At 43.4% G+C, this 24,960-nt stretch overlaps 1 long non-coding RNA gene across 1 annotated transcript; it reads left to right on the forward strand.

Annotated features, from left to right (window-relative positions):
* The first annotated feature begins 5,835 nt into the window (after positions 1-5,835).
* On the forward strand, positions 5,836-22,303 carry LOC137449163 (uncharacterized). The gene is made up of 3 exons (XR_010989324.1): positions 5,836-6,026; positions 14,921-15,045; positions 22,180-22,303. It is a non-coding gene; the product is annotated as an uncharacterized lncRNA (long non-coding RNA).
* Positions 22,304-24,960: the final 2,657 nt, after the last annotated feature.

Here is a 24,960-nt window from a genome sequence, read left to right on the forward strand (position 1 = left end):
ATCAGTAATATAAAATGCCCTGGTTTAGTCTAAATAGAGATCTGTTACCTGGATGTGTAAGGATGTAAATTAAATTTTGGAGACTTTATTGGAAGACAACTTGCTAGGAAGAAATTACTAGTTAAATCCTAATGATTATTATTTGTCAGGTGTAATCCTTACTTGTAAATGGAGTCAAGGCTTTGAAAGCAGCCAGGGATGCTCCCACTGGACAGGAGCTCTATACTTCTCTGCAGAGCTCCAGTGCAAGGTTGAGGTCACACTGCTTTGCAGATATCAACATGCTTTAATCACCATAGAGAACAGAGGTACTTCCAGGGCTCAGGAACCCCTACATTGACTTACCTGTGTATGAGAGATGGGATTTTTGTGATGCTGATACCAGCCCACAGTGTTAACTGCATCATGAGCAGAAACAGTTCATGTTTCACTAGTGCAGGAGCAGTTCCTCTAAGGCACAAGTTGCATGTGGACTGGACATGAATGGTGTAGAAAGGCTGGGGAACTCATTTACAGTTCCCTTGGCAATCATTCCCCTTGCCATCCTTCTGCCTTTTCAACAAGAGGGCTTTACAGAAGAAACCTCATCTCCCAGCCCCGGCCCAATATCCTGCAATGGTAGCCAGGGTAGCTATTAAACAAATGGATCGAGCTGACACTGCTCCTCAGCTCATTTCGGCATCCCCTCAGTGCAGCTGAGCTGCTCTGCTATGTACTTGAGCTCCCATATTGCCATAGCCTCCACCAGCGCAAGCTGAGGTGCAGCCCTGCTGTCACCTTGGAAAAGCAGCATCACTTACAGAAATGTATACTGGAATTGTGGTGCTATCGTGTCACAGCTGTGGCTATTGTTAGGACCATGAGCCACTGTTGGGCTAAAAATTGTCCAAGAGCAGAATTACTAGCTCATGGGTCTGACTTACTTCAACTGGCAAGGAGCCAATGCTCTGCTATAGATCTGCTGGAAGGCAGAAAGAAAGCTGGTGAAGAACAGTCTGAAAAGCCTCCCTTTGTGCCAGCATGCTAAGTAGAAACTCACTGCTGAATACACATGGGCCAGATCCAAAATCCGTTTAACTGTGGGAATCTTTTGCACTGACTGTGATGACCTTTGCTGCAAGCCATGGGCTCTGACCTTCCACATCCTGTGCAGCTGTACAGTCAACCCTGTGTGAGCAAATAAGGTGCATTAGAAATCTGAAATTAACCTGCAAGTGCTCTAGAACTAATTCATGTTCGGGACATGAGCACATCAAGGTAGAGGATGAAAGAGACAGGGTCTGGTGCATCTACAATGTAAGTCAGAGGCCAAAACAAATATAAAGAGCTAGTTTGGAGTATTTGGTAAAGGGAAATAAAACCTTTAGGGTAAAATCTTCAGGGGAGTGCAACCCTTGATGTCAATGAGACCAATAGTGCACATAAAGCACACGAATGTTATGAGATGGAAAGACATTTAGGAACAAGGCTGAGCTCGTTACTTGTTTTCCAGTAGATTCATCATTCCCAGCACAACATCCCATCCACTGACATAGCTGCTGTTCTCAACCTGGTATCTTCCCTTTGCTGTCATATTTTTGCACAAAGGTGGCTGCCAAATTGTTACTGTGCCATCTCCTTCAGCAATCAGGAGGGCTCATACTGGGCAGAAGGCAAGCGTTTGGAAACCAGTGCTTAAGAACTGAATTCTCCCCACATGAATTCTTTCTTCACTATGAAACACCTGAAGCCTTCCTGGTCCCTACTTAATTTCTTGAACAAGGGCCATGGGGAGAGGAAAGCAAGTGCAAACTATGTTCCAGCAGGACTAGGATTTTCAAGGACTTCTACGGGAAGTCCAGCCAGCACAAACTAAAGCAGCACTGTGAGCCCTGGCCCTCACTTTCCACACTGGACACTACCACAATGCCTGTATTCAAGGATGGTCATGCTCTTTGACTTTTAGGAAATACTGTTGACCTAGTGCCCAGGGAACTTTGGTGAGCTTGCAAAGCAATTACTGTTTCTGTTCAATCACACTCCCTCACTCCCAGTTCATTAGGATATGGGCAAATGTTTATTGCCACTTTTGCACAATTGGTTGACTGCAAGCTATATCCTCCCCCAAATTTCATCAGGATTTTCTCTGCTTAGCAGATACTTTATTGCCCCTATTAGGAAGTGCAGTTGCTGTATGATGTCAGACAATAGTTAAGTTGGTTTGGGGCTTTTTTTTCAGTCTCCTTTGCCAGTTCTGAGTTACTTGCTTCCTGACTGAGCTGATTTGCTATCTTAATTTTTAGGACATATGCTTTAGTAGCTGTGTGACTTTATGTGTGTGCTCATGAAAACAAGCAAAAAAGGTAACATTCTATTTCTAATGAAAATCTATCTAAAGAAAGTGAGTAATGAAATAAGTAAGTAAATGGCTATTCAATAGGGCAATAGTTGCCTTAGAATTTAATTACAACCTGAGGTATCTGGTGTTCTAAATTGCTGTCCCATCCCTCATCGAGACCTGGTGGACTTACAGCAAGATAAAGCCCCTCCATGTAGCTTTTACCTGCTAATAGCATTTCTATCATTGCAATATCTGGCAAGAGAGTCAAGCACCACATTTTCCCAAAGGTATGTAAAGCATGTAGAGCTGACGGAAAGATTAACAAGTTTTCTGTGGAAGGAGCATACATCTGCCAGGGTGAGGAGGGCCTTCACTGATGTGCCACTTGTAAATGCATATGAACTCTGTAATAGGTGCAGTGCTTTCCCTCAACAGCTGCAATCTTTTCATTGTACCTCTTTTGTTGAATTCAGATAAAAGCACTTCATCGTCAACAAATCTAATATCTGTTCTTGTCCCACTTGAAAGGGTCAAATGAAATTTCCCACCAGAGAACAAAAAACCTGAAGCTCCCTAGTGAGTTTGGGTGGCAACGTGCCAAGAGAGAGGGGAGGAGAGGTAGTGTCTGCGGTGCCTCGGCAGAGCAATAATGTCAAGAAGCTTGAAAAGCACTCTCCAGGCTTGCACACAGTCACACAGCAAGAGGCAGGGACAGCATGGCAGCCAGATGGGAGCTCTCTTCTGAGCTGCTGAGGAGATTCTCCTCCTCAGACACTCCTATCCAAGTGATCAGATGAAGTTATTCAGGGTTCCTGTCTCCTGGTGTGAGGAGGTCAAGAGACAGAGGTTTTCAGGCTGGAGTGGAAGCCCACTGCAGGGGAGGAAGAGACTCTTGCTGACTTTGTGGTCATGGGCAGTATTTCCAATGTACCTAACTCTTCAGGGAGAAGAGGCTGACGAAACTGAAGAGGAAGAGAAGATGGAAAAGCCTCTCTCTTAAGTCTCGCTCCAGTCAGGTATCTCTTGGGATGCTGGTTGAAGCCTCAATGCCATATTGAGAGAAGGACTTTAAAATGGCTTACTTTTATAGTAATTGCACCAAACCAGTATGAAAATATACACACATCTTCAGTAGAGCTGCAGGGTATGTGATTGTGTCAAAGACATTTCAGGCATTACACCAGATGCAGAGTCTATAGATTCCTTGCAGCTGACAGAAGAAGCAGCTGTATATTTAGCCCTTTCAGATGTGCACTTAAGTGCATGTAAATATTTTGCTAGGTCAAAGCTTCTGTGTGCTAAGGAGCCACACATGCCAGAGTGTCCATTTCCCAGAAGCCAGTGTTCTACACATTCTTTCAAACCTCTGCAGCATCAGTGCAAGGTGTTGCTGTTTGTCTTGTACTAACCATTTCTCCTGGTGTCACTGCAGAGGCAGCTCCCTTTCCACTGCAGAAAACAAGTTATCCTGATTGTGGCAGGTTGTAGCTCACCAGGGACGTGGTCCTTCTGCAATGCTTCCTGGTATCTTTTTAGATATCAAGCCTGGAACAAAAGCCCACAAAGTAGTTAGAGAGAATATGTGATTAGAAATGAGCATGCTTTAACCTGTCAAGATAAAGCTATTAGTTACCTATGGGTTCTTTGCATTATTTGCACAAGGTTTGGAATGACAGCACCTAGAGAACTGTAAACTCTGCAAAACCTGTGGGCTGTTGAGGGCAGGGGATGGGAAGTCAAGGCACAAAGAGGAAGGCACCACAATGAGAGAATGTGGAAAAGCCCATCACTAACACCCTCTTCCCATATCAGCAATTGGACTCGGCTATGAGAATAAAAGGGACCTTGGCTGCGAATGACTTAGGGCAGCATAAATATGTATTATGAATTTTAGGCTCAGACGTAATTAAATGCCATTTGTCAGATCTCTGCTTGTTTTTCATCTCATTTGAGTTTTACAGAATGAATTAACTAACAAACGTGCCTCCGATTCTACCATAACAAATCATTTCTCAGAATGGCTGCCTCCAAGCAGCAGCGAGAGAGTGACTAGGGGGGAGTGACCTTCTGCTGTGAAGTTGTCACATTCCAGCAGAGCCCTGAGTGGCAATGACAGCCTCAGTAATGGGGAGCCCATAGTGGCCTGGCAGTCTTGTTGATAACTTGTTAATTTATTTAGTGTGGCGGTGCAGAGGCAAAGATCTGGACTAAAGGGTGAGGTGGGCTGTGCCTCAGGGTTGAAATATCCTGGGTTTGAGAAAAAAAAAATGTTTTTTCTTGTTGATTGTCACTAAATGAGGGTGGTGACAGGTGTCACTGGGAAGCAAATAGGCAAATGTTTGTAACAGTGCAGCGTTCATTAAAAAAGGGTACAGCAAATGTGTGGTCAGCGTGTGCATAATTTGGGTAATAGAGCAATAAATGCTCCTCTCCAGGTCATGGGAAAGCACATTTAGGGCACACCAGGTGACTGTCCTTCTGAGCTGGGAGAGTCAAGAGAAAGAAACGGTTTGCCTGCCTTCAACAGGCAAAAGGGAGAAAGATTCAAAGACCAGAGGTAAACAAATCCTTTTCCTGTAGTTGTGAAGAGTTAGCTCAAATGGTTGCATGACATTAAAGCAAAGGTCCTTTCTATACTTAATAAGCTATTGCACCAAATGAATGGATTTGTTAGCTGTAACTTAGCTGTAGTCTCTGAAGCATTAAGAAGTGCTCAGAAATTTGTAGGTGATGCACACTTTAAAGGATCTGACCTCTCCTCCATGTGAAAAGCTCCTTCCAGACACCAGATCCACTGGTAACAGCACAAAATGGATACCCAAAAATCAAAGCATTCATTCTCTGCTTGGACAGTCCCACATGGTGTCCCTTGTGCAGCTATATTCTTCACTGCTGGCAGATATTGCATCTCAACCATGAGCACAGCCATTCTCATAGCAGGTTGAGAAGGAAAAGTAAATTTTCCTGTTCCCCATCAAGGGAAGTGGTGCTCTGGGCTCTCTGCAGGCACCTTGACCTGCAGTCATGTTGTCCATGTTCACCCAGATTTTTTTTTTGCTCTTTGAAAGCCCTCTATATATTCCTACAGCTGAGCTGTGTCCTACAGCTTCTGGAAGCTTTGGAGAGCACACAGGACACCTCTGTTCTTGACCTCAGTACATGAATGTGTACAAGAAATTTCCCCTGACCATTTATTATCCCCAGTACCATAGTCAACAGTTGGCTGGGTATCTGAGCAAATTTACTTGAACTCTTTATTTCCCAGGTCTTATTTTACTAAGGAAGGCAATAAATCAATGACAGGAAAAGTACTCACCAGGCAGAAATTGGGTAGCTCCATGACTTAATCAGCACTGATTAATGCCAGTCGGGAACCTACCTCTGTGTTTCTTTGGAATATATTTTGGAAAGTCTAGTAGTTCCTAGCAGAGTTTTGCATGAAAAATCACTTTCATATTCCTGTCTCCTTAACTACTAAGTTCCTTGAGGCTCACAACATCTTTCCATGCAGGTATGTACAGTTTCCACATGGAGCAGTGCTGCCTTTAAAGATGAAGCCAGATGATCACTGAAGAGCCCAGTGCCAGGGCTGGGTGACGGTCAGCGGAAAAGCACTGGCAGCTGCAGCCAGATAAGACTCTTCTCTTCCTCTCTGGCTATAACAAAGTGAAAACACCGAAGATACGTCAGAGAGCAGCAGCCAAAGGTAGGGATGGGGGACAGAGATGCGTCAGAAACAGCCCTTCGTCTGTGGGGGTGGAAGAGGAGCCGTGACTCCTGAGGAAGGTCAAGGCTGTCCAGTGAACAACCCAGGCAAGAAACCCCCAGATGGATAAACAATGCAGACATCTGGTGAGATCCCGGCATTGCTGCAATCAGTGAGGTTTTGGCACTGACTTTGACACTGCCAGGATTTCCCTTGTAATTAGCAGCGTGCAGCCCGTCTGGGGAGGATGTTCCCTCCGGAAAGCTGCTGGAACCGGGCTGCAAATGGAGCTTAATCTCTGTGAAGCAAAGAACAACACTAGTTAGTCTCTGCCCCCCAAGTGTGAGAAAAATTCTCACTTGAACTCAACAAATGTTGTATGTTATCAATAATTCTGAGTAATGTCTGGCTTGATTGCTGCCAAGATTTTTTAAGGTGCCCACTTTAGCTATTGAAAGGCCATCACAGCACTGGAATAGACTGGGAGCAGCTATCAGAAGGGAGGGCTTGATGCATAGCAAAGGGAGAGTAAAGCTCAGAGCATGCAGAAAGTGTTTGTGTACCTTTCTTTAGCACAAGCTAATTAGGTGGGCAAATTAAAACAAAGTGTGCTGTAAGGCTCAGACTTGTGAGACTGTCAACAATAGTAGATATTTCAGTTTCCACACTGATCCAGCCACACACACACAGAGACAAAATACCTCCACAATAGGGCTTTTCTTTAAAAAAAAAAAAATAAAAGAGAGAGAGAGAAAAGTAAAATCTGTGTTGTAAAAGACCTTAGCTACCTGTATTTGAAGATCGTTGTCTGAAAAGATGAAAAACATACATTTTCATTTCATTTCAGATTAGCATGGTAAACAGCTAGATCTGTCCTTTCAAGTGGAGCATTCAGCTCCATTTGTTAGCTTTGTTGCTGATATTTCACCTCTCTTTTATTTACTCAACATAGTTTGACAAGAAATTTTCAGTGAGATAATATATCTACATGAAAGACTGGCTTGGAGAAAAAGTCCGAAGGTTTCAACGGGACAGAATCAATCATTCATGTCTTGCTGTATTGGTCTGCCTCCACTCCACAGAAAGCATTTGGAAGAGCTGTCCAACCAGCAGAACAATTTTGGTAGCAAATGACATTCTCTTTTTAGAAGAAAAAAATATCTAATAAAATAAAATTGAGAGCTCAGTGTAAACCAGGATTGCACCCACTCACTTGCAAAAAAAACCCCAAGATCACCATCAGTTCACAAGTGATGGAAGCTACTACCCTGTAAAACACCGTCCTCTCCACAGCCAGGCAGGACAGCCTGCCAAAAGGAGCTCCCAGCACAAAGTGAATTAGCAAATGCTCCTGTTGCTTTTTGCCACACAAAATTAGACAAACTGTATAGAAGTCAGCTTGACTTCTCCTGAACAGCACAGTAGAAATGATCCCTACACAGCAACCAGATGTGTAAGGATCAACCAGCAAGGAGTTCCTGAGGCTGAACTAAGGCAGGTGATGGAGGATCCCTACAATCTTCAGAAAATATCGGTAGGAGAATTGCTTACCTGGTCTGGATGGCCCCAAAATACATAAAGTAGAGCAGTTTCCCATATAGCCCATTCCAGCTCAAATCAGAACTCACCCCCTGACTCCAAGTCACTGGAGTCTGCTGTGCTTCAGCGGCTGCAGGTAGAGCAGAGCGACTCCAGCTCCTGCATCAGCAGTGCAGTAAGAGATGCTGGGAAGTTTTTACAACCTGAGAGCACTTTCTAAGTCAGCAGTCAATGATAAAAGATAAAGGATATTAGGGGAAAAAAAAAAAAAAAAAAAAAGGAGGAGAGAGGTATAAATAAAGAAATAAATAAATAGGTTAGAGAAATGAGAGGGCATGGACAGGGCATTTAAAAAATACATGGAGAAACCACAGTATACAAAAAACTTACCCAAAAGAAAAAGCCAGGCCTTCATGATGTTCCTGTAGGAACCTAGGTGAAATCTGTCCTCTGCTTTGATGATGAAGGATCAGGTCCTTAGGAAAAGGGGGAAGTTTGGGCATAAGGAAAAGGAAGAATGTAGTGCAAAGTGAAGGAGAATAAGTGAGCAGTGCTGTTGAAAAATAACGATTCAGTAGCTAGTAGGCAATATTGTCATCTCTGCACACATCCAAGGACTTAAGTGACCCACTACTCTGGCTGAGGATCTGCTCCATTAATAGTAAGAAAGAGCAATTTAAGCTATGGGGTTTTTTTCCATTCTGTTTTATACAGGTTTGGGGAACACATTATCAAAGGCTCCAATTCTGGCCAAAGTCCACAGGTATTATCACCTGTGGTCAGGCCCTGGATAGAAAGATCAGAGCTATCTTTGAGTAGCCCTACTACCAAAACCAGATCAATCAAAAGTAACTCAAAAGAAAATATTCTACAGGGAACAGATGAAGATGCATTTAGAGGAAATAATCCCCATTCAGGATGCCATTATTAAAAGAGAGAGAGAACTATGAGAGCTGTGATATGTCAGGGCAACCTCGTTGACATTGGACTGGAGAACTTCTACTGTAAAAGCAGAGAAACTAGGTCAGTGCTTTTTGAAGAGAGGAAAGCTCAGGGTGGACATCATTATTTCATATATGATTCTAAGGGGAATAGCTAGGAGAGATGTCAGAAAACTAGTGTCAAATATAAGAACAAATGGACAGGCTCTAAGAAAGGGAAATGAAGAGCAACTAAAGGAGGCTCAAGAGATATAAACATTTCAGTATGCACTAAGAAGTTGATGCAAGGACTGGGTCATGGAAAGGCCTAATAAGAGCAACCAATAAGGGTCTGGGAAAGGAAAAGCTTTGTGGGGTGCAGCCTCCTGAGAGAAGACAAATCTGTCTCTTGATCTTGGTCTGTTCCTAGAATTGCCCAAGTTTCAATCTCAAAATTACTTCAAGATTCACATACAGTAAATCTCTGTGCAAGCGCAATAGATTGAAGTGACAATTCAGTTTATCACTCAAAGATAAAACTCAGAAGAACATTTGCTTTCTAATTCTATTAATATAAATGTAATTATGAGGGCTAATTCCAATTCAAATGTTAACTTATAAGGGGTGAGGGAGGTAGCAGCCGACAGAGAAAGAGAATGATGCTAGAATTCCTGATCCTTACGTTTGATCAATAGTTCAATGCTAACAGACTTTATTTATGAGTTGGAGCATATGGTTTGAAAATGAGCCTAATGATTAGGTGGTGTGTGTGTAGACACACACTCCTTTAAGCACTAGAATATTTGTATGTTGCAGTTGTCTCTCAAGAAAAAAGAAAAACCTCTCTGTGGTGTTGTAACAGATTAGAATAGTCTTTATTTCCCTCTCCCCCTCAAAAAAAAAGTAAAAGAAGCAGAATGCTATTATGTACATGCAAGCAGAACTACCAGAACATGCTGCTTTAAACACAGATCAAACCTATACTCTTTGTTCTAAGTCTCTGAGATGTATAAGAGGCACTAGGAAAAAAAAAAAAATAAAGAAAGAAAAGACAAAAGAAGCAGACTGAGGTAATAGCCTGGGGCAAAGGGAATTTGAAGAGGGGGGAATCAGTGGACTGTGTAGCATAGGGCTCTATTAGTGCATTTTCCTATATTCTCTGATTTTTAAAGGCAGAATTTCATCTGGCAGAAATAGGCATGGCAGTATTGAAGATTACGGAGCTATAGTATGGGTCTGGTCCCAGACAGGTTTTCTAATTCATATAAAGAAGAAAAGAGGAAAAAAGGTAGCATAAACCTAATAGACCAAACAGTCCCATTGAATATGAGTCAGATTCTGAGATCCTGTAAAAATTGTAAAGCCAGCCCTGTTCCTTGGGAGCTTGCTCTTGCACTAACTTGGTTCGAATAATGTCACAGACCTTTCTCCCTTTTAGCCCAATGGTTAAACAAGAGAGATTTTTGAAGTGAAAGTGTGAGGAGAGAAGAGTTCAAGTGTGCCATAGCTCTGTCCCCTTCTGTTCTGCTCAGTGGTAGCAGGACCATACCCCTGCCTTCCAGATTCATAGCAATGAGGTGCTCAGAAATTTGCAGTTCAACAGAGGATTCAATAGGCAGGTTTTGAAAACTTTCACAGTATCCTCAGATCAATTTTGAACTGCTAGGAGATGATACTGAGATGAACTGGCTCATCTCAACCACCGTTATAGCCAAGGAGACATTGATGTTGACATGGAACCAAAAATTTGTCACAACGCTGGGAAGGAGCAAGGATCACAGGAGTGAGTGATACTGATCAAAGCAGATGAGAGTCAGGGCTGTTTATACAGGAGATGCAAACTCACACATGTACCTCTGTGATCTGAAGCCGTCAGAGTTAATATGCTGTCTATTAAAATTTGTTCAAATACAGCACCTGTCACAGCACATACAGGAAAAGTGTTTGTTAGGTCAATCTTACGTGGGAAGAGTGAGGTATTGGAGGAGGGGAGCTAAGCCTAGCTGGCTGGGAGTGGGTGCGTAATATAAGCGCTTATCTGTGCACCTTGTCCTGTCCTTGGAACCAAACTCTGAGGTTATTGCACTAAGTTTTACCCCCCATATGACCATTTCTCACAGTCTCAATAATACTTAAATGTCTGGCAAGCTTTAATATTTGTTTTCCAGCAGTACTCTGCTAGGAAGGGGAATGCAATGCTTGTGCTTTACTGGTTGCCTGCAGCAGAGATGAGACTGGAAAGGGTTTTTCTCTAGCCAGAGCTGGAGCTTAGGGCTTTCACCATCCCATTGCATCCTCATGGACCAGTGCTCACAGGGGAGCAAGTGGCAGCATCCTGACAGCACAGCAGCCACAAGCCTAGTACTGCTGTGCTAATACTCTGCTGCTGTTTTGGGAGCATATGTAACAGTGGTATTCAGAATACTTAAGACAGATATTGTACTAAAAAAAAATATGATGGCCAATGAGTTTTCCCCTCTCTCTAGGGCTTAAAGCAACATACCATTAGCATAGCAGCTGGGCACTCTGTGGAAAGAGCTTTCATAGCTCATTCATAGAGAATCACAAAAGATTACTTGTATTATTGTGTGTCCTTCAGCAATTGCAAAGCAGTGGATTTGTATTTCAGGCATTCCCAAATGCCACTGTTATTGTCCGTGCCATTGTTGTCCACCTTAACCTGAACTCTGAAAGCTCACTGCAGATCAGGTAGTTTCAGAGCAAGCCCGTGTTCTTAATGAGTAAATGAAGTTACTGTTACTTTAGTTTATTCTAAGTGTTGAACTCAGCATGGGATCTAACCTGGAATAGTCATCTTGAGAATATTGCAGTGGAAAGCAGAGCGTAGGATTTAACACTGGAAATTAGAAGTTGATCCTACTTCTTACACAAAATTGAGATTGACAAAATTGAGGTTTATCTACATAAACCTTTAAACAAAGATGTGGCTCTGAATCAAAATTAGGGAACTGGAGAAATGAAGTTGAGGATTTTGTTCTCTTAAAGGAAACTTGGCCAGTAAGGCAGTCAGTAGAGAGAGCTGCCACAGCAAAGAGCTAAGAACGGACAGTAATAAAGTCAGCTCTTTTTCTGGAGGTCAATTTGGAATAAATCAGGATTGTTTAAAAATGACAATTATTGATTAATTAAATTTATACTTGGAGCTTAGCTCTCGTAGTTTTGAAGAGTCTGTACCATTTTGGTATAAATGACCAACTGAAAGAAAAAAAAATCCTATAATTAATTACTCTAACACTTACAGGAGTTTTGGAGGTCTGTTCCCTACAAATTACAAATAAAGGGGGCTTTTGCAAGTCTCTCTCAGCACTCAGATTCCATGAAGCAGCCTACCCTGTGTCTGACTATAAAGAATAATATGTCTATCTCCAAAATGCATTCCTCAAAAGAAGGAGTGAGATAGTCTGAAAGTTGCTGATGGGTCCCAAAGCCCAAGAGCAAAATGTGCAAAGCTAACCTGAGTGGTTCTACAAGCAATTTCTAGACCCACATGGATGCAGTTAAAAACCAACAGAGACTGAGCTTAGGGCTGAAAGAAGAACATTCAGCACACAAACCCAAAAGCATCCAGGTACCTAAACTGGAGCTAGTGCTGTAGAGCTGCTTGTGCCAGAGCTAAGGCAGGAGCAGGAGGCATCAGGCACTTTGCACATGGAGGGGAAGCAGCTGGAAGAGGGGCAACATTTGAGGCAAGGTGGTACCAAATGCAGGGGGCTGGAGGCAAGTGAAAGAAGGAATGAAAGGGCACTGTGTTGGCATGAAGTGATACACTGTCACAGGCAGCTCCCGAGCTGATCCCACACTTAAAAATAGATTGACATTTATCCAGGAGGTGAGTTTGTTGTTCTGTAACTACAGCATTTTCTATTGCATTTGATAAGGGAAAGAAGATTGGATCTTGGTCAGAAATATATAAAATTCGTCTCCTAGCAGGGGATAATAGCAGGAGGATGGGGTCAGGTGACAACTGCAGATGTAAAGGAGTTCAGTGCAGTCCCTGGAAAAAAAGACATGTTTGGTGCTGGACTGAGATACTGCCCCACACTCATAGATGGGCCACCCTGGTGTCACACAGGCTGGGGGGGGCGTCCTGCAGGCAGAAGCCCCAGGTGCTGTTCTGCTGGTCTGCCCCCCAAAGCTGTCCCTCTCGGGTCATGCTGTACAATTTTTGTTGAAAGTCAATATTGCACAGAAAGTCCTAAGAGCAAGAAAGACAGGGCCAATGTGCCAATAAGACCCTGATTTGGGGGTTGTTAAGTCTGGTGAAGAGAATGCTGGGGGGAGATATTATTGTAGCTTTTAAAGACTCAAAGCTTTAAAATCTTTCTTAAAAGCTTTTAAACAGGACCTATAAGAAAGCTGGGGACAGACTGTTTATCAGGGCCTGTTGTGACAAAAGGGGATGATGGTTTTTATCCTTAAAGAGGGAGATTTAGAGTAGATATAAGGAAAACATCTTTCACACTGAGGGTAGCAATACACTAGCCCAGGTTTCCCAGAGAGGTGGTGTATGTCCCAGGACCATTCCAGGTCAGGTTGTTTGGGGCTCTGAGCAATCTGATCTAGTTGAAGATGTCCTTGCTAACTACAGGAGGTTTGACTAGATGAGCTTTAAATGCCCCTTTCAACCCAAACCAGTCTGTTGTTCTGTGATCCAGTGGAAGTATGGGGGTGGAACTGGGAATAGGACTATGGTGTGCTGTGCATGGTGTAAAGGAGGTGTAATCTGTCAGGGGCTGTGTGTGTGCACACAGGTATGTATGTGCACACACAGGTATGTATATGTGCAACATATCCCTAGATGGACATGGTGAATGCTTGTGCTGCCTGGCCTTTGCACGTTAGGTAGTGCAAAAAGCTTAACTTTCTGCAAAAATCCAAAGCTCTTTTGTTTCAGTATATAACTGTTGATCTAAAATGGGAGTTCTTGTTTTCTAATTCACAAAGCTTAAAAGATCGCTCATTTTATATTAAAATGATAGCCTTTGCAAGAGACCTTCAATCTAATTAAAGCCAGGAGATTAGCATCCCTTAGAATATTTGCAAAGCCTGCAATGGGAAGTTAATGAAATGTGTACACTTTTATAAAGCTTTAATTTTTAATGAAATAATTCAGGACATGGACCTTGCTCCTCTGCCTTACCTGCTTTGTCCAGCACAGGGACTGTTTACAAACAACACAAGGTTTTGGGGTGAAGAAAACAGAGGACAAGATAATTGAAAGGCTTCTTTGGAACTACAAACTGGTCTTTTATCTATTCTATTCAGTCTGAGAGTTTAAGGATTCCTGATTAATAATTATGAATGAGAACATGGCTTTAGAATGACAGTAATTCCTTAAGGTTATAAATATGTGTGCGTATACATATGTGCGCGTGTGTGTGTGTGTGTGTATATATATATCAGTTTTAATATATAAGGTATACTGCATTTTAGATAGATATAGATATGTACACATGCACACATAATAAATAATATATACAATTATATGTAAAAGCACAGTGACCTTAAATGAAGTAAATAAGGGCAAAGCAAGGGCAGCATTGCTTGCATTGTTTGGAAGCCTGGGCAGCACTCAGAGGTGAGGGGAGCAGCCAGGGCTGTAGCAGTCTGGTTCAGAGGGGATGACCAAAGGAAATCCTAAGCAATTCCAACCACCTTTTAGTTTAGGCTCCTCTAATGATGGTCCCACTCCTCTGTTATCACTTGAGGATGAAGAAAAGAAGCAAAAAAAGCTGAAGCACAGAAAGAACCAAGCCCAGTTCAAAGATGTATTTGCCCTCCCTTGTGTTGCGGGGCACGGTATTCCCGGGGGCCACACACACCCTTTCCCGGGCTGCTTTAGAAACAGTTACACCATGGGGGCTATTTATCGAATCTGCTTCTTTCACCCTTTGCATTACTGAGTTTTGCCACCAGAAAGAGCTGGCTGGTGCATTCCAAACAGCCTTTTTCTCTCTCTTTTCTTTTTTTTTAATGGCTCTAGCCCTACTTTACATTATGCTTACTGGATCTTTCTGAAACCTAAATGTTAGAATATCCTAATCTTGCTCTACATTTGAAAGCTAAAAGATAAACCTGTTGTTTAATGAAATCCACAACACTACAGGAATAGTAACCATTGTGTTTCTTCATTTCAAAGAGCAGCTGAAATCTAACATCTGGTGTAACTGTACAACCCTGACCTTAGGTCACAGTAAGTATTGTATTGTTGATGATGGATACGCTTTTTTCATTACCATGCTGTCTCCATTCTTTCAGCATCCATGCTGTGAATCCCCAGTTACAGCCAGGACTATTGATAAATACTGATGATTTTTTTTTTTAATACAATTCCTTCTTTTTTTTTTTCCCCTCCACACTTTTAAGCATGCATTGTAAGATTATTTTCTTTTTTCAAATGGCTCTCTCTTCCAGTTTGTTGTCAACAATATGCTATTGTGTGAGCAAACTCTTCTGCATGATAGCTCCAACACACAATGATCAAGGGTTACGTGTCTGAAGATGCAGCTATGATCCTGAAAGAACAGTGTCACAGAAAGGTGATCCTCTACATCTAATGCCTTCCCCTGTACTTTCCTCTTTGGATGCTCATTTTCTTAAAGCCCTTGTAGGACTGGGGCTTAAGGTTTAAATTGTGAAGCAGATGTGGACACCTGTGAATATGTCTTTGCACACTGTTGTTGCAAGATTTGAGTCCCTGTGCAGGAAATGAGGCCCTGCACTGTCCTGGATGATTGATGTCACAGAATTACAGAATGGTGGGAGTTGGAAGGGACCTCTGGAGATCATCTAGTCTGATTCCCCATGTACACTGTTTCTAAGACCTGGGGTAATATGGTACACTGGCAACTGTGAGGCAGCTCACAGTATTTTAACCAGGACTCTTGGCAAGCCTAGTGATGTTACCAGCCAAGAAAGTAAGATACTTCCCTGGCAGATCTTCTGTTCACCTCTTATCCACATAAAAGCCACCACACTCTCCACCACTCAAATGAAAGAAGGAGGGCAGATTTTTACCAATGATCTCTATTTGTGTGCTTTGCTGAGAGTATCTATGCTCAGAACCCTTCTCCCCATTTCTTTGCATCTCTCCAAGAGCTTAAAGAGACTCTTAGCCTCAGAGATGTGGCTTTTCCCCCTAAAACTATGAAAACTCAAATTTATTTTCCAGTCCTTTGGGCTCCACGAGCCCAGGCTAATTCTTCTTGGCTCTTTGGGACAGAGATGCCAAATGAGATTTCTGGACACATCAACAGTGAAGGGGAAATACTTTCCTTCCTAACCCATACACAGTCGATGGTCTCCCTAGGCACTAATATTGCCTTGTGATGTTACTGCATCACGAAGCAGAGGTAAAGCAGAATATCTTTGGCTTACTGTGCTGTCTACAGAGATGTGCAGAAGGAAGTTCTCACTCCCTTGAAGTCCTAACACTTTTGCTAACCCAGCACTAACCAGCACAGAAAATATCTGAAGGCATCACATTTACACATTTAAGAAACATCTATTCATTTCAGTTCTGGCAAAGCTAAATACGTTTATAGATTTGCTCATAATTATTTTTAGAGCAGAAATTCTGTTTGTTTGACAATATCTGAAAAATGAAATACCTGGGGCAACATCACTGAGTGCAGCTGGTACATTGGAAATACTTGCTGTAATTGTGAGGGGTTTATTTAATACCTCTCAATGCAGTGTTAACTCGTTCAGTGAGGACAGCCTGGCTGATAGTGTGATGCTCTCTGTTCCACTACATCAGCTGCCCACCCTGTCCTGGCTCTGCAAACAGGACTGCACTTCCCAAGGACTGAGAGCAAGGTTAACATTGGATTTTTCTCTGCCCATTCAGTACATACCACCCCCCCAATCCCCTCACCCCCACACTGACAAACACACACACCCCCTTAGAGGGACTACTTCTTCCTACTCTGGATGTTCATGCTTTGCAGTTAAGAAGTATTCTTTCATGCAGCGACCTCAAGAAGAGTTGTCAAGATTGGAGGAGACTGGAAAGGGAAGTGTTGGACTCCCCATCCTGGATATAATGAACAGACATGTAGATGCAGTGCTGAGGAACATGGTTTAGTGGTGGACTTGAAAGTGCTGGGTTAATGGTTGGACTTAATGATCTTAAAGATCTCTTCCAGCTTAAAAGTTCTATGATTCTATGATTTACCTATGCAAATATTTAATTAAACCTTTCTGCCTCCATATGCAAAAGGGTACTGGACCCTTTGACCAGATAAGCAAAGACAGACATGAGGAAGCACCAGCAATCTATGACTTAAGCTCTTTTAAAGGGTTTTCACACAGGAAGTCAAACCAGAGGTATCCAAAGTCAGCAATAAAAACACAGGTGTTGGTCGGTCAGGAGCACAGAGATGCACAGCACCTTCTCCTGCAGCCACGAGCTGAAGACATCAGATGAAAGTCTGGGCACAGTTGTGTGGGTGGGACCCAGCATCCTGGGATGTCAGAAGGATGGCACTGGGTTTCTGTGGCACAAAGATGCAGAAGGCTCCGGGGTTGCCTAGCTGTGGCTCAAAGGCATTGGCAGGACAGTTAACAAACCTCCTGTTTTCTTCCCACCCATTCTGCACTTTCCATGACCTCTTCCTTCCATTGGTAAAATTAGATTGGATTCAGCACCTTTAAAGACCCTGTCTGGATCCATAACATTCATAACCATGCTGTAACCATGAATGAAAAGCTAAGAAAGAGTATGGTTTGTATCCAAGGGCTTTTTTGCTTTTTATATGTTTACATATACCAGCCAATGGTCAGCAAATAAGCGCCACGGCTTGTAATGAAATGTTGGAAACATCTGTTTTAATCTGCAATTTAATTTCACTGTAAAATATTAAAGTTCTTCTGATGGTTGGGTTGGTATGGCTGCTTTATGGGGAAAGGATTGAGTATCCCAGAGCAATTACACTGCACCAAGCACATGCTATGGGTATTGTATCCTGTATTGTTGTTTTCTGCCATTAAAAACACTAAAAAGCCTTCTTAATACAGCACAACAGAGTTTGAGGTCTGTCTATTTTTGTTAGAAACAGGTAGCAGATGCTGAGGACAAACATTAAGGATCTTTTTGAGAGCAGCAGGAGTTTTCAAAGTGCTAAAAATAAATAAAGTTTTTAAAAGCTAGCATACAATGAAGCAAAGAGGGGCTGAGGAAGAGGAGAGGCTTTCCGTGCCATGCAGTGGAAAGCACCCCAAGATGATGGTCAGCATGTGGCAGTGCCTGTGTGACAACATCTAGTTATTCCCTCAGCAATGAATTAACCTTTGCAGCATCAGAAAGGAGCTGGGAATGTGGAGCTTGTGCTGCCTTACCTGCCTTGCTGCAGCTCATCAGGGCAATGGAGAGGCACCTCACTTTGATGTCATCTCCTGCAACATACTACATCAACAAACCAACCATTCCTTACATTAGTGAAGCAATAGAGTAAGATTAAACTGTGAAAAGTTATTTTACATTGCTTCTGACACTGACTTTTTGCCTTTACCAGCAGCTGAACTATAGCACAGGACTAAAATATCCTCTCTTGTTTACGGCAGTGCTATATTTAGGCAGCTGATCCCTCATTCTCTGCTCCCACATCACATCCCCACTCAAGTCTTCAGGCCTCTAAAGAGACAGTGGCAGCTGAGAAATGAAGAAACCTCTTCATAAACCACAATTATTCCAAGTTATTTTTAGCAGCTGGGCAGGGACAGTGCAGTGTACTGGTAACTAACCACCTTCTTTATTTACATGGGGCTTGAGCACTTCTGTTCATGTGTGCCTTGCAATACCATGATGTCTTGAGATAGTTCTCACTTAGAGGAAGCAACTCCTTTTTCTAGATCCACCAGCACAGCAAGCCTGTGGGCTGGCTTGAAAGGGCAGCCAAATGTTGGTCTTTCAGCAAGTTCAAGTTTTCCCCCTGTCAAAAATTTCACGTGTGACCTTGAATAAGACCCTTCACTCTTGAGGAGCAGCTTCCCATGCCATGGTCCCACTCTGCCTCTTTCTGGGCTGGATGTCTGACTGCTCCTATGATGGCTGGGATGGATATAGGGCAACAACAAGGAGATTAATTCATAAATGTTGGTGTACCCAAAATACAGAGCCTTCCTCCCAGTGCTGTGACTCAGGGGTCTCTCAGGGTTCTGGCAAGAGGGGTATGTGCATATTTTCCCCTGCTGAAACTCCCCACCTTGGAGGCAGGAAGCATTGCAGCCCCACAGACCTGATGTTCTAGCTAATCTAAAGCTGTGTAGGGAGTTGGGGCTAATTAACTCAGCACCATGGCATGCTGACATAACTGTGTGGCTTCTGGGACCCAAGCTAATATTTCTACCTAGCACTCTGCTGCCCTGCTTGGCCAACACTTGCTCAGAGTTCCCCACCAGAGGCTGGGGAGAAGCTGGGGGTGCACATAGCAGCCACCCTCCACCCACAGACTCTGCAGCAGTCACTTTCCATCCTGTCCATGGCCCCAGGTCGCTGGATGTTATTTAGAGCATGTGCTACTTGCGATGCTTTTTTTCCTGAACATAAGCTGGAAATTACTGATTTTTACCTTACACAGCTAGTATAAAAGCACTAATGTCCTAATGAAGAGTCTCACTTAGCTAAATGCTTCATGCAGCTGAGTAAAACAAAGAATTTTACTAGAGCTTAACCCAGTCGTTAATAAGCTTTTTAACCCTGACCTTTCAAATCAATGATCTACCACTGGTTTTACCTTTCAAGAAGGAATTCCATTTTCAAGTGATAAAACATATTTTGCACTCCTTACAATCTAATGATTATTCGCAGCGTTACTGGATATATGAGGCCATCAAACCATTAGAAGGTATAAAATGTATTAATGTACAGCATTCACGGCTACATTTGCTTTAGAGTCAATAAAAGGGAAACAATTTATAAAGGGCATTTATGCTCATTACGGAATATCGATAGATTGTTTCTCCCATCGCTTCTGAAGTATGAAGGACTCCCTTTCCTGATGGATAGGAGAGGATTTGCATAAGCTCTCTGCTTACACCCTGAAATTCTCCAGCACAAAGCGCTGGGGAGGGGTTTATGGCCGGGCTTTGGCCTGGGATGATGCAAGGTAGTATCCAAAAATTATTCCTTCCCAGGGGACCAAGCATCTCAATTTGGGAGTTCTCCACAGCTATGTCAAGGTTCTATAGATACCTGCGGTGCATTCAGCACCAGACATAAATTATCACAAGGCTGTGGGCAAACTTCATCAAGGTTGGAAAAGAAGAAGATAATTTATTTGTGAGGAAGGTTAGTCAGGGCTGAAGAACACAAATGATGGCAGACCTTTGACGAGTACCTTTCTAAGTAGGAGAACAAGCAGAGAAGACAGGGCCTCTCTCCAGCCATTATTCTGGGTCTTATTCTCACAGCAGGTGAGTTGGAACTTTAAGGTTCTTTCCTTAAAGCTGGGTGCTGGGGGTACTCAGCTGCATTTTGCTTACACTCTGCAAGTACTGCTCCTGCAGCACCCTTCTGCAGACAGCCAGCATCCTACTCCACTCTTTGCTGAGCATCTCAATTTGGGAGTTCTTCACAGCTATGTTAAGATTCTTTAGACATCTATGGTGCTTACAGCACCAGATATAGAATACATAGAATAAACCAGGTTGGAAGAGACCTTCGAGATCATTGCGTCCAACCCATCAACCAATCCAACCCACTTAAACAACTAACCCATGGCACCAAGCACCCCATCAAGTCTCCTCCTGAACACCTCCAGTGATGGTGACTCCACCACCTCCCCGGGCAGCCCATTCCAATGGGCAATCACTCTCTGTATAGGACTTCTTCCTAACATCTAACCTAAACCTCCCCTGGCTCAGCCTGAGACTGTGTCCTCTTGTTCTGGTGCTGGCTGCCTGGGAGAAGAGACCAACCTCTGCCTGTCTACAACCCCCCTTCAGGTAGTTGTAGAGAGTGATAAGGTCACCCCTGAGTCTCCTCCTCTCCAGGCTAAGCAACCCTAGCGCCCTCAGTCTCTCCTCATAGGGCTTGTGTTCCAAACCCCTCACCAACTTCGTTGCCCTTCTCTGGACTCGTTCCAGCAAGTCAACCTCCTTCCTAAACTGAGGGGCCCAGAACTGGACACAGTACTCGAGGTGCGGCCTAAGCAGTGCAGTGTACAGGGGCAGAATGACCTCCCTGCTCCTGCTGAGTTATCACAAGTCTGTGGGCAAAGTTGATCAAAAAGAAGGGCTGGAGAACACAAATGATGGCAGACCTTTGCAGAAAACCTTTCTAGGTAGGAGGACAAGAGAGGCTGCTTGATATCTCTGGGGGAAAAAACAGAAAGGAAAGATGTGTAGGGTAGAAGAGAATGTAGGATCACTAAAGCTGGAGAGAAATTTCTTAGTTTGTCCAAGTGAATAACTCAATTAACTGCAGAAATAAAATCTATGAAGAGACAAGTGATTAAGGCACTGGCCTGAGTCTCAGCAGACCTGGATTTGGTTCCTGGCTGTTTTCAGATTTCTGTCTGACTTTTGGCAAGCCTCTTCAACTCTCTGCGCCTTGGTTTCCCATCTGTTAAAGAGGAATAATAATATTTCCTGTCTCTCCTGCCTATTCCAGCAGCAAGCTCTTCTGGGCAGGCACCAGCTCTCTCGCAGTGTGTGTACAGGGCTTTGCTGGCAGGGTTTTGATCCTTGCACTGAAGCAGGACATACAGGGATGAGCAGTGCCATGCCACAGAAGGCCACTTACTAACAGTTTTGGATGACTAGGGGACTAAAGGATGTGCTGTAACTTGCTAAACAGATTTATTAGTGCGGGTTCCTCCAGGACAAAAGACAAACAATACCAGTCAGTGAAACAGAGAAGTGATTTGCACCTCTGTTAAGATTTGCAAGACTCTGAACTCATTTTCTGAGAAACATCACAGTTTGAGAAAACAGAGCAGAGTCAGCCTTCTCCATTTCTCCTCTCACTCCCTTTACTTCTGTGCATGGACTGACCTTTTAAGCATTGCTCACTGACAAATCACTTTCTTGAGGCACACAGTGGCTTCCCATGTGTGCACATCCTCACACGCAGCTGGAAGGGTGAAATGGTGCCCACTCCTGGGCACACAGACAGCACAAGCAAGACTGGGTCATATCAGTTGCAGAGCACTGGTTTAAGAGAGCAACCAACAAGTAGATAAAATTAAATCTCAGCTGCAGAGACTTTCTGGTAATAAGCAGTCCCAATTAGAAATGCAAATGTCACTGAAAGGGAGCATGTCTGTTGACAGTAGACTTTGAGGGAAGCTTTGGTTTTAGTGCTTGTAAATTAATCTTTAATTATGAGCATGCCTCACTTCTGAAAGAAGTGCCCTGCACATGCTGAACTGACAGCATGGGAGAGGTTCTGGCTCTTGCTTTCGTCTGTCACATGAAACATCTCACCTTCATAAAGCAGGGGAGAGCCTTCTAAGCTGGTGGTGGATTAGTGCTCGGTCTCAATCCAACCAGTGTCATTGACTTCTCAGGTGCAAGAAGTCACCAACCTATTAAAAACATTGGCATTAAACCAGCATGCTTTTGCTAAGTATAAAAACCTAGGTGAAGAGTTATCACAGTCTAGTTTTTCCAACAGTCCTTGCTCCTTCAGTCTATATCTTCTCTGGCTTGATTGTCTATCCTCTATGCAGAGCACATCTCACCAGCAGAGAGAGGATCACAAGATGCTACAGCAAATCCTCCTTCAAGCCAGCAATGAGAATGTCCAACACCTCCACTCCTGTGCTGGCTGGATTATTAAAATAACATTTCCCCTTCCAAGTAAGTAAATAAATCTCACTGGCAAGTTTGTCTTGTGACAGCCAGCATGTTGTCTCCCCGAGAGCTGGGCTGGTGTCCTGCAAAGCTGAAAACCCAGCACTCTCAAACCTGAGTGCAACAGCCAAGAGATACACCAGATCCATATTCTGAAGTAGAAGATACAATGAAGTAAGCAAATATGCTCTAGAAGTCCTACTAGTGAAGTTACAGAACTAGTTCCATTTCTTGAAGTTACAATGTCTTGTGGTCATTTTCCCATTAAGCTTTCATTTTATTCAGCCTACAGCAAAAAGATTTTGCCTTAAACCCTTCATTGCCCTAAAGAGGCCATGGCTGCACACCCACCTCAGAAGGCCCAGAACACCTGGTTTCAGGCACAGCAAGATCAGAACATACCTTATCATAAATATGCATATGTGACACAAGAACCTGCTGCCTGCTTGGAGAGATGCCATAAATGACGGAACAAAGTACAACAAGACTTCACATCACTGGTGGATCAGAAGAACAGAGGTAACTGAAAGGCTAGAAAATTACAGGTTTACTGACATTCTGCTCAACCTTACCCATTCTTTATTGAAAAGAGATAATAACTATCTATAGGAGAGCTGTCTTAAGGCTCCATTCATTCCCTCTCACTAGCCCAGCTGAGAGGTGGTATAATATAACACACGCCGGCATCTGGCATGTCATTTAATTACACCTTCAGCTTGCTGGGAAAATGTTTGAAGTGTCAAGGTAAGCAAACTATAAAAATATATTTCCCTTTCTCCAGGAGAGCTCCTGCAATGGCAAGCAGAGAAGACAGGGCCTGCTCCAGCCATTATTCTGGGTCTCTGTGAGGAAGATGATGAAGAAGAATCTAACTCATGAACAATTGTTGCCCTTTGATGAGACACCATCTGCTCCTGGCAGCTTGGCTCCACTTTCCCAGCAGACACTTGGGAATTCTTCTCCAAATAAACCACTGGTGTAACAGGAAAACACTATCATTGGCTCCAGTTAAGTTGTGCCTTCTCACTGAATATATCCTGCTCCTTTAACAAAGACCAAAAAAAAACAAAGAAAAGAAAACAGAACAGAAAGTCAAGGGCAATAAAATGCCACTTACCACACCCAAAGAGGCAGGTGGGACTTGTCTGAGCTCATCAACCACCAGGCATGTGCTCTGCTCAGCAGTAAGATTGACCAGTATGAGGAAGAAGCTCTTTGCTCTGAGGGTGGTGAGATGCTGGAACAGGTTGCCCAGTGAAGTTGTGGCTGCCCCTGAAAGTGTTCAAGGCCAGACTGAATGGGGCTTGGAGCAGCCTGGTCTAGTGGAAGGTGCCTCTGCCCACAGCAGGGGAGCTGGAACTGTAAGGTTCTTTCCTTAAAGCACAAGCTGATCAGCAAACCAAACAGACAGGAGCTGTGTTTCCCTACTGAAGCCCAGTGATATCCTCCTTTAGCCAAGAAGGAGCCCACAGCCCTGTGTGCTAGCCAGCAGCTGAAGGCTTCCAGGTTCCTGTGACTTCTCTATTCCTACTGCTGAGGCAAAAAGTAAATGTCACATTTCAGAGGGAGCTGTGATGAGACAGTTGTCCCCATCCTGTGGTGCTGGGGGTACTCAGCTGCATTTTGCTTAAGCTTTGCAAGCACTGCTCCTGTAGCACCTTTCTGGAGACAGCCAGCATCCTTCTACTCCACTCTTTGCCATGACTGCCTTTAAGTCACCATATATTTAAAAGCTCAATTCTCATTGACACTGCGGTGAGATAAGATTGGTTGCTCCATCAATGCTTCTGGGTCTTGTGTTGTACTCATGAAGGACAGGAGTACATAGCACAGGGGAGGCCTCAGCATTGCAGCCCAGTTCAGTCTGCATGGTAGTAAAGCTGCAGATACCCTCAGCATTTGCTAAACCAAAGATGACCCCTGAGCTTTTGACCCTGCAAGCCAGTGAAACAAAGGGGAGTGCATTAGGGCTGGACTTGTTACAAGTAACTGAGGGGAAAGAAATAAATCACAAGATTTTTCTCTTTGTGTGTTGTGGGGGGGAGGAAAGGAGAAGAAAGTTCAACACAGATATTAGTCACCTTGTTTTGTTCTTAGTAATGGAAATTTCTCAGAAACCAAAATAAAGGGTGTTGTACAAGAACCCGAGGAGAATAAAATCAGCTAGAACCCACATCCTAACTTCTAAGCCCAGTGCACAAATGCAGGTGTCTGCAGCTGAGCATGGTATTTTTGTTTCAGCTCATCCGAGGTATGAGTCATTTCCATCAAAAGAGGAGGATGCCTTGATCTGTGTGCGAGCAAGCGCTGGAACAGCAGCTGTTGGAGCAAATACAAACATCCATGCCAAGGATTGTAAGGATGGAGTTTATCTAATATGTAAACAACCACCTGCTGCAAATGAAAAATTACACCCACAACCACCTGAGTAAGATAAGCATGTGATGGGGGAAATGAAGAGAGAGATTTATGAGTAATTTTTTGCAACTTTTGAACCAAACATCTCTTTTGCACCGGAACAGTAAGATGCACTCCTTCCCCCAGACCTGCTCAGCAGCATTTATTTTGCCTAAGTAATTTTCTTTTCTTTGCTAAGTCTGGAGGAGATGAAAACACCAACCCAAAGAAGATAATTAAAAGCTAAATGAAACCACATA

The sequence above is a fragment of the Melanerpes formicivorus genome, unplaced genomic scaffold (genome assembly GCF_026170545.1).
Source record: "Melanerpes formicivorus ecotype bairdi unplaced genomic scaffold, bMelFor1.0.p_v2 SCAF_28, whole genome shotgun sequence".
In the NCBI taxonomy this organism is placed as follows: Eukaryota; Metazoa; Chordata; class Aves; order Piciformes; family Picidae; genus Melanerpes; species Melanerpes formicivorus.